General features: G+C 45.5%; 2 long non-coding RNA genes across 2 annotated transcripts; both read right to left on the bottom strand.

The window, feature by feature from the left end:
- Positions 1-5,820: 5,820 nt before the first annotated feature.
- Positions 5,821-7,468, bottom strand: LOC143809771 (uncharacterized). The gene is made up of 3 exons (XR_013222447.1): positions 7,167-7,468; positions 6,894-7,009; positions 5,821-6,293 (listed from the first exon to the last, which is right to left on the bottom strand). It is a non-coding gene; the product is annotated as an uncharacterized LOC143809771 (long non-coding RNA).
- Positions 7,469-10,919: 3,451 nt separating this feature from the next.
- On the bottom strand, positions 10,920-11,935 carry LOC143809770 (uncharacterized). Its single transcript, XR_013222446.1, has 3 exons — positions 11,859-11,935; positions 11,586-11,701; positions 10,920-10,956 (listed from the first exon to the last, which is right to left on the bottom strand). It is a non-coding gene; the product is annotated as an uncharacterized LOC143809770 (long non-coding RNA).
- Positions 11,936-13,501: the final 1,566 nt, after the last annotated feature.

Here is a 13,501-nt window from a genome sequence, read left to right as displayed (position 1 = left end):
TTAAGTCCTCTGGGGATTAGTGTGTCTAATAAGAAAATCCATTTCAAATGTTGAGAGTTGTATTCAACTGTGAACAACGAGAGCAAGCAGCGGCTTATGGGAGTATTTTTCAGCCGTTGACTGAGCTATAAATAAATAATAATAATAAAAAAACATGTAATTTTGATAACCAACCAGGCAAAACTGACAGCTGTAAGCTGCACCCCTCAATTCTCAGCTTCAGCAAGGCTGTTCATCAAGAATAGAGGGGTCCCCATGCCAGATTTTTACATTATTTAAGTGAATAATTAAAAAAAACGATGTGGGGTTTCCCCCCATTTTTGACAACCATCCAAGCCAATGCAGATAGCTGGGCGCTGGTATTCCCAGGCTGGAAAGGGGCCATGGATTTTGCCCCCCAGCCTAGGAATAGTAGCCCACAACCACCCCAGAAAAGGTGCATATATTAGATGTGCCAATTCTGGTACTTTGCTCTTCTCACTTGCACTGTGGCGGTGGCAAGTCAGGTTCATATTTTAGGGGTGAGATCAAGGCTACGGGTTAATAATGGAGAGATGTCTATAATACTCTATTACTAATCCTATAGTTATATTGTAAATAAAGACACAGACAGAATAAAATTAATTAAAAGAATTACACAGACTCCTTTAATGAATCTAAATTAACCACGTCATTGCCCAGTCCACAGAAGCCATGGTCCTGTAACAGAATTAAAGTAATAAATCACAATGTTCCTTACCTGTCAGCCGAAAAGATAATAATCCATTTGTCCTGCAATGGTTCTAGCTCTGCTACATCTAGATGGCAGGCTGTATAGTTGCATGATGCAACTATACAGCCTGCCATCCAACAGAGACACTGAGCAGCGTGTGCTACCGGTGCTCAGTATCTCGCGGTATACTCCAATGACCTGACTGATGTCACGAGTGTGAGAAAGTTCTCAAGCTAGTGGTGCCATCAGAAAGGTCCTGGGAGTTCACAGCCAATGAACTCACTTCAACTCACTGATGTCAGCACAAGAACCATGGGAAAAGTTGTAACGGCGTTCACACTGACATCATTGAGTTGAGTTGAATTCAATGGCTGTGAATTCCCAGGAACTTTTTGATCATGAGAACTTTCTCATGCTCATGGTGATGTCACTCCGGTCATAGGAGTACACCGAAGACACTGAGCAGCAGTAGCATATGCTTCTCAGTGTCTCTGCTGGATGGCAGGCTGTATAGTTGCATCATGCAGCAATGCAGCCTGAGCTAGACCATTTGTGGGAAAAATGGTTTATTAGCTTCTCTGCGGACAGGTGAGGAATATTGTTGTATATTATTTTAATTATGTAACATGAGACCATGGCTTCTGGGGACTGGGCAGTGACGTAAGTATGGTTTAATTTAGATTCGTTAAAGGAGTCTGTGTCATTCTTTCAATTAAAGGACATTATTCTGGGTGTGTGTTTTTTTATACACTAGGACTATGGGGTTAGTAATTGGGGCATCTTATAAACGCCTCTCTATTACTAACCTCTGGGCTTGATGTCACCTGACAATACAAAGGTGATATCAACCCCCTCAATTATCACCCCACTTGCCACCACACCAAGTCAACTGGGAAGATCAAGGCTAAGTGCCAGATTTGGTGCATCATATGGACACCTCATTTCTGGGGCGGATGAGAACTGATGTTTTTAGTCTGGGAGGGGCCCCTTCCTAGACTATTAATATCAGCCCGCAGCTGTCTGCCTAGCTCTTACTGGTTAATAAATATAGGGGGACCTTACATCATTTTTCTGGGGGGAGTCCACCATTTTAATAACCAGGAAAGGCAAAGTATACAACTGCGAGCTGATATTAATCACCTGTGAATCTTTATGAATATTGTCTCATACCCAGAATATTAACATCAGCCCCCAGTTGTCGGCTTTCCCTCTGCTGATTATGAAAATTACTGGGGACCCCAAAGCATTTTTTTTCAATTACTTTTTTAATTGTCAACAAGAACAGTAAGGTCACCTGAGTTCATAGCAGCTGTTTCTCTTGCTTTGCAAGTGCCAGTGCTGGACTGATGAACAGCACCAAGTTCGGCATTCGGCACTAACTAAGGTTACCTTGGGTGTGTATTTTACTCTAATAGTAAATACATCTGGCTTCCATCTTCACCATTCTACTGAGACTGCCCTGACCAAAATTACTAACGACTTACTTACAGTCAAACCTAACAGACCATTCTCTATACTCCTCCTTCTAGACTTGTCGTCTGCCTTTGACACGGTTGACCACTGCCTCCTACTACAGATCCTCTTTTCCTTTGGTGTCAAAGACCTTGCCCTATCTTGGATCTCCTCATACCTTACCAACCGCACATTTAGCGTTTCCCACTCCCATACCACCTCTTCATCTCGCCCCCTCTCTGTTGGTGTCCCTCAAGGCTCTGTCTTAGGGCGCTTACTCTTCTCAATCTATACACTTGACCTGGGACAACTCATAAGGCCCTAAGGCTTCCAGTACCATCTATATGCTGATTTAGGGTTAAAGGTAGAAATCGGTCACAGGAGCGCCGAAAGGAGACACTGACACTGGATACAGTTTAGCCACAAACTGTATCCAGTGTCAGTGTCTCCTTTCAGCACTCCTGTGACCGATTTCTACCTTTAATCCTGTGTCTATCCTCCTTTGGAGGTTTTCAGCTGGAGCTGCGGCGGTTCCTGGCACTTCCCTTATCCCTGGGGCTGCCTCCTCAGTGCTCCTAAATGACCGCCTTACATTGACTCTGATCTATATGCGGATGACACTCAGATCTATCTCTCTGGCTCAGATGTCACCTCTCTGCTCTCCAGAATCTCAGAGTGTCTATCAGCCATATCCTCCTTCTTGTCCTCTCGCCTCCTCAAGCTCCATGTGGACAAATCTGAACTAATTATCTTTCCTCCATCTCGCACATCTTCCCTACCTGATCTATCTGTCAAAATAAATGAAATCACACTTTCCCCTGTCCCCAAAACCCGCTGCCTCGGAGTAACCCTGGATTCTGCCCTGTCCTTCAAACCGCACATCCAAGCTCTCGCCACCTCCTGTCGCCTCCAGCTCAAAAACATTTCCAGAATCCATCCTTTCCTCAACCCTCACTCTACCAAAATGCTTGTGCATGCCCTAATCATCTCCCGCCTCGACTACTGAAACATCATCCTCTGTGGCCTACCTTCTAACACTCTCGTATCCCTCCAGTCCGTCCTTAACTCTGCTGCCCGACTAATTAATCTCTCTCCTCGCTACACTCCTGCTCTTTGCAAATCCCTTCACTGGCTCCCAATTTACCATCGTATCCGGTTTAAACTACTAGCACTGACCTATGAAGCCATCCTTAATCGTTCTCTAGGAAAGAGACAATATTCATAAAGTTTCCCAGACTATTTTAGCTCACAGCTGTAAACTTAGACTTTCCTGGTTATTAAAATGGGGTACACCTTCAAAAAATGACTTGGTGGTTTCCTTGTGTTTTTGATAACCAGCCAGGCAAACCTGACAGCTGCGGGCTGCAACCCCCCGCTGTCAGCTTCATTAAGGCTGGTTATCAAGAATAGAGGGTCCCCATGCCATATATTGAAATTATTTAAAAAAAATGCAAAAAAAACGGTGTGGGGTAATCATTTTTGACAACCACCCAAGCTAAAGCAGACAGCCTCCAACCTAAAAATAGCAGCTTGAAGCTTCCCCAGAAAAGGCACATCTATTATCTGCTCTAGCTGTTGTCAGCAGCAGGCATACACTAATAGAAGCAGTAGTCACATCACCTGACGACTAGTGTTGAGCGATACCGTCCGATACTTGAAAGTATCGGTATCGGAAAGTATCGGCCGATACCGGCAAAGTATCAGATCCAATCCGATACCGATACCCGATACCAATACAAGTCAATGGGACTCAAGTATCAGACGGTATTCCTGATGGTTCCCAGGGTCTGAAGGAGAGGAAACTCTCCTTCAGGCCCTGGGATCCATATAAATGTGTAAAAGAAAGAATTAAAATAAAAAATATCGCTATACTCACCTCTCCGACGCAGCCTGGACCTCAGCGAGGGAACCGGCAGCGTTGTTTGTTTAAAATTCGCGCTTTTACTTGGTTACGTGAAGTCCCGGCTTGTGATTGGTCAGGGCGGCCATGTTGCCGGGACGCGGACCAATCACAGCAAGCCGTGACGAAATTACGTCACGGCTTGCTGTGATTGGTCCGCGTCCCGGCAACATGGCCGCCATTAACCAATCACAAGCCGTGACGTCACGGGAGGCTGGACACGCGCGCTTTTTAAAATGGGCGCGTGTCCAGCCTCCCGTGACGTCCCGGCTTGTGATTGGTTGCGCCGCGGTCAACCAATCACAAGCCGGGAGGCTTGTATAATACATCAGCTGAGAGGTGATACATGGGAATGTGAGACACATCCTGCAAATTCGACCAAACTTATTATGCAATAATTGATGTTTTGACAACATTGGCAGTTTCCCCTTGTTTGGTTTAGTTCATCCTCACTCATTTTGACAAATAAAGAGAAAAAAGATGGGCCTAACAAAAAACGGGAGTCACCACCATACAAATAACAAGAAAACAGCTTTATTCCACACATATGCAAAAGACAGAACATTTTAAAAACATTAAAAACTGAGGGATGTGACATATCCCTGTACAAACCAAAGGCCCATAATACGGCCACAGCACCGCACCACTCCCAAAGGGGTATTATTTGCACATGCCCAAAATAATACAATATCTGTCCCACAGGCTCGTGTAAAGGCTAAGAATTGAATTAACCAGCTCCCTGAATGCTGACTGTCACTAAGATGTGAAAATGCAATGCCTACCTAATAGTAGTATGCAATCTGGAAAAGGAAGAAAATGCACACAATTTTACACATGAAAAAATCATCAGACTAAGACAGCATGCTGTAAATCACCATGGATGAAATACCCACCAATAGAGGGAGAATCATGACCTGGAGCGCAAAAACACATGCAATAACGCAGAAATACCACAGATTACTAGCATGGGCATGTGTACCCTAAAGGAGGTGCGGGCAGCAGACACCCAACGCGTGTCGCCACACAGCGGTGGCTTCGTCAGGGGTGATGTCTGCATGCCCTGCCTTCTGTTTAAGTACCAGTCATAAAATGACTTACCAATATGCAGCTGTGTAAGCGGCCAGATTGGCCGCATGGAGCAGCGGTAATGGCGTTTGTCTATCAGCCGGGCCCGGCATAAAGTTACTGCGCATGCGCCGGCGTTCCAGAGCGGAAGTGTGAGCTCCGCTCTTGGTTGCCATGGCGGCGCATACACAGTAGTGAGGAGCGCTTGCGCAAAGAAAGAAATAGAAGACAAATACTAAAATAGCAGCATGAATCCGCTATAAGTATTAGCGTAATGTTTGGCAGCTGGAAAATATTGTCACTATTTAGGCAGACTAACAGTTGCCATACAAGCACCTACAATGCACATGCTAAATAATAAAAGGAAAAAGGGACAATGTATATACCCCACCAACAAACCAAGGAATTGCCCCAGGATGAAAAATAAAAAATAAAAAATAAAAATAAAAACCTTTTTACCCCTTATAGGGGCAAAGAGTGGAGGAAAAAGGAGGAGGGGGAGGGGGGGGGGGGGAAATAAGAGAGATTTTAGGGGCACCATACTGTACATTAAGTGGGCAGGAAGCACAGATAAAAAGAGCTCAAACCAGGCTATCAAATACCCATCAATAGCCACCGCTCTTCATAAGGCTAAACTTAGAAAGAAGAATAAATAAATACCCCACCAACAAACCACGATATTACCAAAAAAAATTAATAAAAAGTGAATAAACAAATAAATAAACATGCACATATAAACATGCTGTTAAGAAGGGCAAACACAGCTAATAGCTCGTTTCATTGTTTGTAGAAGCCGGTGAATAGCAGATCTTCATTAATACCAAACGGGACGACACAGTTCAGGTCGAAAATCCACTTGGATTCTCGTTTTAGAAGTTCAAGAGTAATGTTTCCACCCCTCATATTCATATTTATTAGTTCGAGTCCTAGAATCTTCGTGCCAGCCCACTGCGAATTATGTTGTGCCAGATAATGCGCCGCCACTGATGTAAGGGTTTTCCCCTTAGTCTTGTCCTTTTGTGCTGTAGAAATGCTGGAGAAATGTTGCTGTGTGCGTCTCCTAAGTTCCTGTGTGGTTTGACCCACGTAGACCTTAGGGCAGGGGCACACCAACGCATAAACCAAATTCCGTGTCCTGCAATTAAAGTAGGTCTTAGTGGGCGTCTGTAAAGACAAAAAAGGCACCATCACTTTTTCATCACGACTGGTGAAGGGGCAAATACTGCAATTACCGCACGGATAAGTACCTCTAAGTCTAACCCCTCTACCAAGCCTAGTGACCGGCCGCTGAAAATGACTATGGCTCAGTTGGTCCCTGAGACTTCTGGCCCTCCTGGCCACCAGATTGGGTTGGGGGGCAATATGCGGGAGGAGTTTCGACTCACTTTGCAGAATCCCCCAGTACTTGGACAGGATCCCCCGTAGATCTTGCCACTGGTTATTAAAGACTGTAATTATACCTAGTGGCTTGTCACTGGTCCTATGCCTGCCCTGTAACAGGTCATCCCTCTCGCTGTTATTGGCAGTCATATAGGCCTGGGAGATGATCCGCCTGGGGTAACCTCTCTCCCGGAAACGCGCAGTGAGCTCACGGGAATGTCTAATAAATTCCCCGTGCTCACTGCAATTCCTCCTGATCCTTAGGAATTGACCCTTGGGAATGCCATTTTTCAAATGCAAGGGGTGAAAACTGTCAAAGTGGAGGAGACTATTCGTAGCCGTTGGCTTACGATAAAGAGTTGTCTGGATATTTTGTCCCCTCACCTGTAATTTGAGATCCAAAAAGTCAATCTCCGTCTGAGAGTAGTGTGATGAAAGACGAATATTCCAAGGGTTATCATTTAGAACGCTCACAAATTCTTTACATAACTCAAGAGTGCCTGTCCAAATAAACACAATGTCGTCAATATAGCGTGACCACTTCATGACATACTCAGAAAAAAGTTCCAAACCATAAACCCTTGTGGCCTCCCACCAACCCAAGGCCAAATTGGCGTAAGAGGGGGCACACCGAGCACCCATGGCAGTCCCCCTTACCTGTCTATAATAGACACGATCGAACACGAAATAGTTTTGGTCCAACACAAAATGCAAAAGGTCCAAGATGAACGAATCATGTCCTCTGTCTCCCGTAGTCTTCATGTCCAAAAAATACGATACAGCACCTATACCCCAATCATGTCCAATGCACGTGTACAGAGACTCAACGTCAAGCGTGACAAGCCAAGCCCCTGACGGAATCTCGAGATCCTGGAGTTGTGAAATAAGAGATGTGGAGTCCTTAACGTATGACTTGAGAGACAGAACTATAGGTTGAAGGAAAAAATCAATATAAGTGCATGGTTTTTCAAGCAACCCACCAATCCCAGAGACTATGGGCCTACCGGGGGGAGCCTGTAGGGACTTATGCACCTTAGGGAGCATGTAGAAGGTGGGAGTCCTGGGACACTGGTTGTCCAAAAAATCCCTTTCACGTTTATTGATAATACTGCGTGCAAATGCAGCCTCCAATAGGCGCTTCAGCTTGGACTGAAAGACACAAGTAGGATCCGAGGGAAGCACTTGGTAACAATCTGTATTGCCCAATTGACGTCTAGCTTCTTGAATATAGAGATCAACCGGCCAAATGACCAGGTTGCCCCCCTTATCCGCTTCGCGGATAACAAAATCCCGGTTGGAACCCAATTTAGCCAAAATGGCCTGGTCCTGTTGACTAATGTTCCTCCCCCTCAAATTATCCAATTTAAGATCGTGTACCTCTTTACACACGGCGTTAAAGAAGCTCTGTACTGCCGGGAACAGGGTGAACGGGGGGGTGGCTTGTGAGGGAAGCCTTCCAGTAAACTTTCTTCTGGGCTGGCACTCCTCTCCCTCATCCAGAAGTTCTAAAAGATCCCTCAAGACGAGTCGGTCAGCGATGGGCAATTCATCTAGAGCAGAGGGACGATGGTACAAAAGTTTAAAAGTGAGCTGCCTGCAGAATAAATACACATCTTTGATAAAAATAAATTTATCAAGCCCACTCGTAGGGCAAAAGGAAAGCCCTTTTTCTAGCAGATTCTGTTCACGTTCAGAAAGGACATAATCAGATAGATTGATAATGCGCAACTTACCAGAGGTGCATGGCAGATCTAATATTGGCGTCTCCTGGTCTGTCGCGTCTCCCTCCTGTGTCTGGGTGACCATACTTTGCGATTCCGGACACGTCTCTGTTGGAATGTGTCTCCTCCTCCGGCCCCTCCTCCTGCGCCTTCGACGTCGCTCGGCTCGGATGATAAAAAACCGTCGCTGGAGGGTATATCCGACCCGCTAGCCATAGTGCCTTCCACCTGCTCAGGCCCACTGCCAAACCTCTTGTTTCCTTTATGTGACCATTTATAAGCACGGCCATTCCTGAAATCCATCTGGTCCCTTTTGAACTTCTGTCTCTTCTTAGCGGTAATTTCTTTTTCAAAGCTGTCTAGGGTGCTTTTAAGCTGACCCTGGAATGGCTCCACCATTGACTTATGGTCAAAACCATCTAATTTGCCCTCTAATGTCTGTATTTTATCTCTCAACGACCTCAGGGCCCCTTGATCATGTACAATCAGCATGTCCAAAATTATAAGGGAACACTTGGACAACCCTGACTCCCAGGTCTTCTGAAAACCAGCGTCCACCTCCCAGGCGGGAAATATTTGTACCCTGAGACCCCTAGGGATGATCCCAACACGCTTATACTCCTCCAAGGTTTTCAAATTCCACCATGTTTTAGCATATGCTTTATGTGAATTAACTAATTCCCTGGTTACCTGTTGAAAATCATCTGAGCCAGGGCCACCAACAGAAGAACCAGAGATATCCTCTGAGAATAAATTTTTAGCCTGGCTGCTCCAGGCTGCCTCTCTTGCCGCCAAATCCATATTCAACTATAAAGAAGAATAATTACGCAAATATCCAATACCAATGGTCAATATGACTCAACCGTGTGCCAACACCCAGAAATTGCGGGCAAAAGCAACCGCATGAAGAAACTATGGACCAAAAAGGAGCAAACGGGGGCACCACGGTCGGTGGGACTCAAACCTAGGCCCAGAAAACACTATATGACAAATAAAGAGAAAAAAGATGGGCCTAACAAAAAACGGGAGTCACCACCATACAAATAACAAGAAAACAGCTTTATTCCACACATATGCAAAAGACAGAACATTTTAAAAACATTAAAAACTGAGGGATGTGACATATCCCTGTACAAACCAAAGGCCCATAATACGGCCACAGCACCGCACCACTCCCAAAGGGGTATTATTTGCACATGCCCAAAATAATACAATATCTGTCCCACAGGCTCGTGTAAAGGCTAAGAATTGAATTAACCAGCTCCCTGAATGCTGACTGTCACTAAGATGTGAAAATGCAATGCCTACCTAATAGTAGTATGCAATCTGGAAAAGGAAGAAAATGCACACAATTTTACACATGAAAAAATCATCAGACTAAGACAGCATGCTGTAAATCACCATGGATGAAATACCCACCAATAGAGGGAGAATCATGACCTGGAGCGCAAAAACACATGCAATAACGCAGAAATACCACAGATTACTAGCATGGGCATGTGTACCCTAAAGGAGGTGCGGGCAGCAGACACCCAACGCGTGTCGCCACACAGCGGTGGCTTCGTCAGGGGTGATGTCTGCATGCCCTGCCTTCTGTTTAAGTACCAGTCATAAAATGACTTACCAATATGCAGCTGTGTAAGCGGCCAGATTGGCCGCATGGAGCAGCGGTAATGGCGTTTGTCTATCAGCCGGGCCCGGCATAAAGTTACTGCGCATGCGCCGGCGTTCCAGAGCGGAAGTGTGAGCTCCGCTCTTGGTTGCCATGGCGGCGCATACACAGTAGTGAGGAGCGCTTGCGCAAAGAAAGAAATAGAAGACAAATACTAAAATAGCAGCATGAATCCGCTATAAGTATTAGCGTAATGTTTGGCAGCTGGAAAATATTGTCACTATTTAGGCAGACTAACAGTTGCCATACAAGCACCTACAATGCACATGCTAAATAATAAAAGGAAAAAGGGACAATGTATATACCCCACCAACAAACCAAGGAATTGCCCCAGGATGAAAAATAAAAAATAAAAAATAAAAATAAAAACCTTTTTACCCCTTATAGGGGCAAAGAGTGGAGGAAAAAGGAGGAGGGGGAGGGGGGGGGGGGGAAATAAGAGAGATTTTAGGGGCACCATACTGTACATTAAGTGGGCAGGAAGCACAGATAAAAAGAGCTCAAACCAGGCTATCAAATACCCATCAATAGCCACCGCTCTTCATAAGGCTAAACTTAGAAAGAAGAATAAATAAATACCCCACCAACAAACCACGATATTACCAAAAAAAATTAATAAAAAGTGAATAAACAAATAAATAAACATGCACATATAAACATGCTGTTAAGAAGGGCAAACACAGCTAATAGCTCGTTTCATTGTTTGTAGAAGCCGGTGAATAGCAGATCTTCATTAATACCAAACGGGACGACACAGTTCAGGTCGAAAATCCACTTGGATTCTCGTTTTAGAAGTTCAAGAGTAATGTTTCCACCCCTCATATTCATATTTATTAGTTCGAGTCCTAGAATCTTCGTGCCAGCCCACTGCGAATTATGTTGTGCCAGATAATGCGCCGCCACTGATGTAAGGGTTTTCCCCTTAGTCTTGTCCTTTTGTGCTGTAGAAATGCTGGAGAAATGTTGCTGTGTGCATCTCCTAAGTTCCTGTGTGGTTTGACCCACGTAGACCTTAGGGCAGGGGCACACCAACGCATAAACCAAATTCCGTGTCCTGCAATTAAAGTAGGTCTTAGTGGGCGTCTGTAAAGACAAAAAAGGCACCATCACTTTTTCATCACGACTGGTGAAGGGGCAAATACTGCAATTACCGCACGGATAAGTACCTCTAAGTCTAACCCCTCTACCAAGCCTAGTGACCGGCCGCTGAAAATGACTATGGCTCAGTTGGTCCCTGAGACTTCTGGCCCTCCTGGCCACCAGATTGGGTTGGGGGGCAATATGCGGGAGGAGTTTCGACTCACTTTGCAGAATCCCCCAGTACTTGGACAGGATCCCCCGTAGATCTTGCCACTGGTTATTAAAGACTGTAATTATACCTAGTGGCTTGTCACTGGTCCTATGCCTGCCCTGTAACAGGTCATCCCTCTCGCTGTTATTGGCAGTCATATAGGCCTGGGAGATGATCCGCCTGGGGTAACCTCTCTCCCGGAAACGCGCAGTGAGCTCACGGGAATGTCTAATAAATTCCCCGTGCTCACTGCAATTCCTCCTGATCCTTAGGAATTGACCCTTGGGAATGCCATTTTTCAAATGCAAGGGGTGAAAACTGTCAAAGTGGAGGAGACTATTCGTAGCCGTTGGCTTACGATAAAGAGTTGTCTGGATATTTTGTCCCCTCACCTGTAATTTGAGATCCAAAAAGTCAATCTCCGTCTGAGAGTAGTGTGATGAAAGACGAATATTCCAAGGGTTATCATTTAGAACGCTCACAAATTCTTTACATAACTCAAGAGTGCCTGTCCAAATAAACACAATGTCGTCAATATAGCGTGACCACTTCATGACATACTCAGAAAAAAGTTCCAAACCATAAACCCTTGTGGCCTCCCACCAACCCAAGGCCAAATTGGCGTAAGAGGGGGCACACCGAGCACCCATGGCAGTCCCCCTTACCTGTCTATAATAGACACGATCGAACACGAAATAGTTTTGGTCCAACACAAAATGCAAAAGGTCCAAGATGAACGAATCATGTCCTCTGTCTCCCGTAGTCTTCATGTCCAAAAAATACGATTCAGCACCTATACCCCAATCATGTCCAATGCACGTGTACAGAGACTCAACGTCAAGCGTGACAAGCCAAGCCCCTGACGGAATCTCGAGATCCTGGAGTAGTGAAATAAGAGATGTGGAGTCCTTAACGTATGACTTGAGAGACAGAACTATAGGTTGAAGGAAAAAATCAATATAAGTGCATGGTTTTTCAAGCAACCCACCAATCCCAGAGTCTATGGGCCTACCGGGGGGAGCCTGTAGGGACTTATGCACCTTAGGGAGCATGTAGAAGGTGGGAGTCCTGGGACACTGGTTGTCCAAAAAATCCCTTTCACGTTTATTGATAATACTGCGTGCAAATGCAGCCTCCAATAGGCGCAAATTAGATGGTTTTGACCATAAGTCAATGGTGGAGCCATTCCAGGGTCAGCTTAAAAGCACCCTAGACAGCTTTGAAAAAGAAATTACCGCTAAGAAGAGACAGAAGTTCAAAAGGGACCAGATGGATTTCAGGAATGGCCGTGCTTATAAATGGTCACATAAAGGAAACAAGAGGTTTGGCAGTGGGCCTGAGCAGGTGGAAGGCACTATGGCTAGCGGGTCGGATATACCCTCCAGCGACGGTTTTTTATCATCCGAGCCGAGCGACGTCGAAGGCGCAGGAGGAGGGGCCGGAGGAGGAGACACATTCCAACAGAGACGTGTCCGGAATCGCAAAGTATGGTCACCCAGACACAGGAGGGAGACGCGACAGACCAGGAGACGCCAATATTAGATCTGCCATGCACCTCTGGTAAGTTGCGCATTATCAATCTATCTGATTATGTCCTTTCTGAACGTGAACAGAATCTGCTAGAAAAAGGGCTTTCCTTTTGCCCTACGAGTGGGCTTGATAAATTTATTTTTATCAAAGATGTGTATTTATTCTGCAGGCAGCTCACTTTTAAACTTTTGTACCATCGTCCCTCTGCTCTAGATGAATTGCCCATCGCTGACCGACTCGTCTTGAGGGATCTTTTAGAACTTCTGGATGAGGGAGAGGAGTGCCAGCCCAGAAGAAAGTTTACTGGAAGGCTTCCCTCACAAGCCACCCCCCCGTTCACCCTGTTCCCGGCAGTACAGAGCTTCTTTAACGCCGTGTGTAAAGAGGTACACGATCTTAAATTGGATAATTTGAGGGGGAGGAACATTAGTCAACAGGACCAGGCCATTTTGGCTAAATTGGGTTCCAACCGGGATTTTGTTATCCGCGAAGCGGATAAGGGGGGCAACCTGGTCATTTGGCCGGTTGATCTCTATATTCAAGAAGCTAGACGTCAATTGGGCAATACAGATTGTTACCAAGTGCTTCCCTCGGATCCTACTTGTGTCTTTCAGTCCAAGCTGAAGCGCCTATTGGAGGCTGCATTTGCACGCAGTATTATCAATAAACGTGAAAGGGATTTTTTGGACAACCAGTGTCCCAGGACTCCCACCTTCTACATGCTCCCTAAGGTGCATAAGTCCCTACAGGCTCCCCCCGGTAGGCCCATAGTCTCTGG

Source organism: Ranitomeya variabilis, chromosome 2 (genome assembly GCF_051348905.1).
Source record: "Ranitomeya variabilis isolate aRanVar5 chromosome 2, aRanVar5.hap1, whole genome shotgun sequence".
In the NCBI taxonomy this organism is placed as follows: Eukaryota; Metazoa; Chordata; class Amphibia; order Anura; family Dendrobatidae; genus Ranitomeya; species Ranitomeya variabilis.
This window is presented reverse-complemented; position numbering and strand designations above follow the sequence as displayed.